The sequence below is a fragment of the Lolium rigidum genome, chromosome 4 (genome assembly GCF_022539505.1).
Source record: "Lolium rigidum isolate FL_2022 chromosome 4, APGP_CSIRO_Lrig_0.1, whole genome shotgun sequence".
NCBI classification, from domain to species: domain Eukaryota; kingdom Viridiplantae; phylum Streptophyta; class Magnoliopsida; order Poales; family Poaceae; genus Lolium; species Lolium rigidum.
In genome coordinates, this window is record NC_061511.1 from 199605336 (window position 1) to 199611357 (window position 6022).

The 6022-nt window shown below is 39.7% G+C and overlaps 1 long non-coding RNA gene and 1 pseudogene across 1 annotated transcript; both read left to right on the forward strand.

The window, feature by feature from the left end:
* Positions 1 to 624: 624 nt before the first annotated feature.
* LOC124649068 lies at positions 625 to 1430 on the forward strand. Its single transcript, XR_006986527.1, has 2 exons — positions 625 to 1232; positions 1321 to 1430. It is a non-coding gene; the product is annotated as an uncharacterized LOC124649068 (long non-coding RNA).
* A 1897-nt stretch (positions 1431 to 3327) lies between these two features.
* On the forward strand, positions 3328 to 5078 carry LOC124649069 (annotated as a pseudogene).
* Positions 5079 to 6022: the final 944 nt, after the last annotated feature.

Consider the following 6022-nt stretch of genomic DNA (forward strand, 5'->3'; position numbering starts at 1 on the left):
TAACTAAGATGGATTTTATATTCGCAAACATGTGAAAACTTTCTTCCAAAACTCTGAGTTTGGTGTAAATATTGTTTCTCTTAATGCATCAGTTTCTTAGAGCAAATCATTCTCCAGTTATATTCCCTAACTATTGACAAGAATCTCCTGTACATATTATCGGACCATGAACTTGCCTAGGGATGTCGTCCATGTTCGAATATTAGATTAGAAGCTGTCTTATTTATTGACGAAGGGCATGAAAAACTTGTTCAAACTTTTGTAACACTGATATTCAAATATAACTAAAATTTCCCTTCTAAAGTATGCTAGAACTAACGTTTGTGCAAGAACATTATGGCAGGGGAGAGCCAGAGTTGCAACCAACTCTTCAGGCGGTGCCACTGAGCTTCCCTTGAAAGTCTGCGACCCACCGTAGTCAAGGACCAATCATAAATGTCTGTAGCTCTAAGAATATCTCAATGCCAAAATGCTCTAAGAATATTAGATTAGAAGCTGTCTTATTTATTGACGAAGAGCATGAAAAACTTGTTCGAACTTTTGTAACACTGATATTGAAATATAACTAAAATTTCCCAAAATCTGGGATGGGAGCCTGCCAACCTCCGTGTGGCTCGCGTTAGGACGGAGGCCTTTTTCCATAATCTTGATCTATACCTGCACATGCTGACTCCTCCTGCCGCCTCAATGTACAATTTCCTTTGGCAGGTCCTGGAATTACCGCTAATAGCATTGGTTATTTTTAACACACACGTCGTTTGTTATTTTGCTATGCAAACTGTTGGTCCTAGCATCAATTTGCATGATGCTTCATCTACTAATTGTCCAGGAATAATGTCAATATATTGGTGCATGATGCATCTTTGGTAATCATGGTTTACCAAATATTAAATTTAACCCGAGCGAGCCAGTTTATCTGCGTTACTGACTGTTTCAGATTTTTCAAGTTACTAATTCTCTCATATTTATGAATAGTGGTGTCGACGCGGAAGTTGATTGATGTCGGTTCCCAACGTCCGGAGGGCCTGATGGAGCTGGAGGACCTTGGTGTACAGTACTTGGAGAGCTTCTCCGCCTCTGTACATCCTCCATCTGATCCTAAAGTAATCATGCCTTCTGCCACACATTTCTGTGCCCTAGAAAACGTCTTTGCCTTATATCGTCTCCCTCACTTCATCATCGTCAATGGTAGTGCGAGAAGATCATGATAAGAAAAATTCATAGTAAATCAGGTGACTAGGTGGATGTTAGTAGCATTTAACTTTTAAGTTTTTTTTATGTTAGGATATATTTTAATTGATTGATCCCCTTTTACTATAGGATGAACTCACTTATTGGTAATTTGGGATTACACGCATCTACAGAGCAAGAGCATGGATATAAAAATGGGTTGGAGATGGAATTGATCTACTCCAGTGCAGGTTACTTGACCGGTCACTTTTACAACTTGAAGAAAATCATGTTCTTTTACAGATGATAAAAATGTTTTATTTGTTCCAATGGTAAGCTATTCTGAATTCATATTATGATGTGGACCGCTCATATCGGATCCCTGACCATCTGGTGTTCTTTTCCAGCCTTAAGGAGATGCTACAAAATTGCCTAAAAAGAGTTTTACTACTTCTGAAATTATTAGTCTGTCTTTTTAAACTAATCTTTCCATTTATTAGAATCTTTTTTCTACAACTTTATTTGCTCTGCAAGATACTGCACTGCCTACTAATCTTTGTTAAAGTTGTCTATGATGTTGTATAACCAGAGTTTTGTGCGTATATGCATCAATCTAATTTACTAAGCACACATGTAATCAATGGACTAATACTGATGAGGTCCCAGTTAAACAAATAAACAAGCTAAGCAGGTCCTCGTGAAGGTACACAAATAATATGAACTTAAGCTCTACTTTTTTATTGGTAGTCCAGTCTGCATTACATAATAAATATCCACACTTATTATGTTATATTCAGACTCTTGCAGTGATCTTGTCTGACAAAGATATTGTGAGCTAAAGAAATTTTCAAATTTTTGCACACCAATAACAACGGGACAATCAATATCGAGTAACGAAGAGCTGGTTTACTAAAGTTTTGTAAAAAATTATATGAAACAGAAACAACAGTGGATGGAACCGGTATGCTCATACCTCGTGGTGACACAAAGCCTTGATCTTATCACATTTTCTTATTATTGTATTTGCATACTTACCTTTTTGCCACTGTATGCAACTATGCATTATCCAACATGGTCAGCGTAAAACTTTTTTGGTAGACTTCCTTTTGTGTAGAATTCATTTACTATCTTGCATATTACATTTGTGAAGTGAGGTGTTTTAGCAACCTTTGTGCATATTATTGTGAAATTGATAATTTTCTCAAATTAGCAACACCTTGACTTTTTTAGCTTCCTGTTACAATCGGTCTCGAGTGTGCTACCTTGTTAACTTGAAGAACTGGATGATGCCAACTTGCAGAACAAGCATCTGGGCGAGGGAGGCAGGGGTGGTGTTGTGGTTATTAATTTTGGCGGATGGGTTAGATTGCGCGGGCGTTGTTCTCCTCGGAGCTGTTGGTGTCTTTCCGAAAACGTATGTGCGCTTTCCTTATTTGGCCAAGGGCTGGATTGGACTAACCAGCCCGTGGGGGCTGGCTAGCCACATACTTTAATAAATGAGAGTGTTTTAATGAATGTGTGTGTTCATTAGTTAGGATTGTATTAAAGCAATTGATGTGGCTCATGTGCTTGCCAGAATCCCAAGCAAAACTTGCTGATGGCTTTAGGGGTAGAAAAGTGTAGGATTCACCGATGTACTTGCGGAGTGGGAGGGGTCAGCGCATGATGCCCTTAACCCTTATACTTCTGAATGCATTGGGGTTGATACTTCCTACAGACAATAAATTAAAGCATAGTGCTAGCTAAATTATCGATAATTTTTGCCCATAGCTAGTAGTTGCCATTTATGAACGGACACACTTCTGCGTGCCAAAAAGCAGAAGAAAACTGATGATGCGTAGATAAGTTGAAGGCGCTACAATGTCAAATGTAATTGCGATAATGCGAACAAACCCTCAGATTTCAAAAACAACCCAAGGTGAGCCCCCAAGGTTTTCCTCACGTGAAACAACCTAGGTAATGCCCCATCGATGCGCCTCTAAAGTACAAACTCTTCACCCGTTGTCTAGTTTTTCAACTTTCCTCTCCATCCATCGCGACACCTTCAGCCTGGAATGTGATCATTATCAGTCATCAGTTCGCATTTTTCTTAAGGCATGTTATTGTTGAAAACTCTAATTGCTCTACCTTCTAATTCCTTTTGTTTTACCATATGTAGGCCTTCTGAAATTGCATGGATCAGCTAAATGAACCAATGCTCCAAAAAATAGTAAGCCTGAGGTTAATGCGAATCATGAGTTCTTAATTTGACCGAACCGCTTACAATGTTTTTCTGACGTTCGCGGATTCCTGATCGTTGGATTGTAGGGGGCATAATGGAGTCAGGCTCGACTAAAGCCGCGAAGCTAGTATCCCCCGAGGACAACCCACCACTTTCCATCATTTCTGCTGCTAAGATTGCAGGTGTTCCCATAACCGTTGATCACTGTCTTACCTCAGGTTCAGTGCCCACACTACACTTCAGTTGTGGGTAAGGTTACCATTCTGTGTACTATTTAGGCTTTGACTTCCCTCTCTCATTAACTACTGCATTTGCTTTCTTCTTACGTCAAGTATGGCCACTATTATCATGGTTTATGCCTATCTCTTGTTTTTAATCTCCCCATTCTGATAACATTCCTGGTTGTGAAAAATTACATTGAGGAAAATGATGACTGCTAGAATAGGTCAATCAAAGCAATTTTGTTAGTGAAACATGTGTTTCTACTAGCCATTGTCCTTCGCAGTATTTAAGTATGGGAGTTTGTTCTCACTGAACCTATCATGATTCCTGTGCAGGGATTTTATACACGGTGTCAACACAATCCTTCGTTACATAGCCCATGCTGCATCTGCTTGAAGCTTCTGTGGTGAGGATTCTCTTCAGGCAGCACATATGTGTTCTGTTCTAGACATGGTGTCCGCCAACAATTTTCAAGATTATTTCAGTATATTCTAAGTTTCTACTGTTATGCATCTGTAGGTTATTTCAGGCTCTGAATTTCAAGCTGCTTGCTAATTTCTTGATGGTTATTTGGCATCTCGAACCTTTTTGGTTGGTTATGGACTGTCAATTGCTGACATCGTAGCGTGGTCAAATCTCACAGGTAATTTCTTGCTTCTTTCGTTCATGTGTAATTTATTGTTCTCTATATATCTTACCATGGAGGTCACGACTCTTTTCTCCAGGAACTGGTCAACGATGGGAAATTCTAAGGAGGTCAAAGAAATATCAAAACCTTGTCCGTTGGTTCAACATCATAGCTGTAGGCTTTGCATATGTACCGGATGAAGTTACAACTGCTTATGTTGGAAAGCGAGGAATTGGCAAATCTCCTGCACCAAGCTTGAAAGAAAAGATGCCTGGTTTGAAGGAGAACACCTCAGGCCATGAAATAGATCTCCCTGGTGCAAAAGTTGGGGAAAGAACTGCTATCCAACATATGACTTTGCTTGCACATTTGTTGATGCATTGGAAGGAGTGACTCATGCTCTTTGTTCAAGTGAATACCATGATCGGAATGCACAGTACTATCATATCCTTCAGGACATGGGGCTGCGGAGGGTTGAAATCTATGAGTTCAGAAGGCTGAATGTGGCTTATACCGTTCTTAGCATGCGGAAGCTTCTCTGGTTTGTACAAAGCAAGAAGGTGGAGGACTGGACTGACGCACACTTTCTGACTGTACAAGGAATAGTATGTCGTGGCTTGAAGATCGAAGCCTTGATCCAATTGTTATACTCGAGCAGGTAATCTTCTAATGAGTTACTCTTCTGATCTAATAATTATATTTGTGTTTGAGTTATTAACTTATTCTCATTTGGTATTTCCTATTTGTGAAGGGTGCTTCAAAAAATCTGAATCTTATGGAGTGGGATAAACCCTGGACGATCGACAAGAAGACAGTTGATCCAGTGCGTCAAAGGTACACTACCGATGGTCCAGAGGAACCATTTGTTTGAATGTTACCAAGACACGAGGAATGTGAGGGTGCTGGAAAGAAAGGTTACAGCGTTCACAAACAGAATTCGGCTAGTGTGCTGATGCATCAGCCATTGGCATGGATGAGGAAGTCACTATGATGGACTGGGAAATGGGGGGATTTAGGGCTAGTAATGATCTTAGGTCAATTTTCAAGCTTCAGTCAATACACTTTTTCCTGTGTAAGGATACAGCATTCATTATGTTGGATAGCCAGTTCTTTATCTGTGTGTGTGCAGAGTTTTCTTTTCTTTATGGCTTCTGGAGAACATGTGGACTATGTTTTTAGTTCTTTGCTATTTTCCCAGACAGCGCAACTTGATGTTCGAGTTAACCATCGCACTTTCTTCACCAATTGTCTTACCTTATCCATTTTTTTTTCTGTACTCAATACTGTGTGTCCTCTGTTTATGTGTTCCATTGCATCCAGTTGAAGCCATCAAAGTTAGTGTAGTATGGTGACTAGCCTGTATTTGTTGTGAAGATAAGATCATGTACTAGTATGATCTCTGTGGTTTCTTTTCTTTTTGTGATGGAAGAATAATGGCCAGATTTTTCTTCTAATTGGTGTTAAATTTTTGCATGATAGACCAGCAAGTTTTGTCAGTCGTCTTGGACATCAACATGCTGGTGAAGCACCACACCTGCAATGTGTAGTTTGTCAAGGCGATCTGGCTCTACATCGACGTGATAAACCTGTTCCTAGCCCAGCTTTGCTTCTTCGTCATCCAGTGATCTGCTGCTCTCGCCCAGATGGTAACGCTCTTCCCCCCAAAAAAAATTCATGAAGAAAGTTTGTTACAGTTTCATCTAAACTAAAAAAGTTAGTTACAGTTTCATCTAAACCAAAAAAGTTTGTTACAGATACAGAAATTTTAGCAGCGGAGCCAG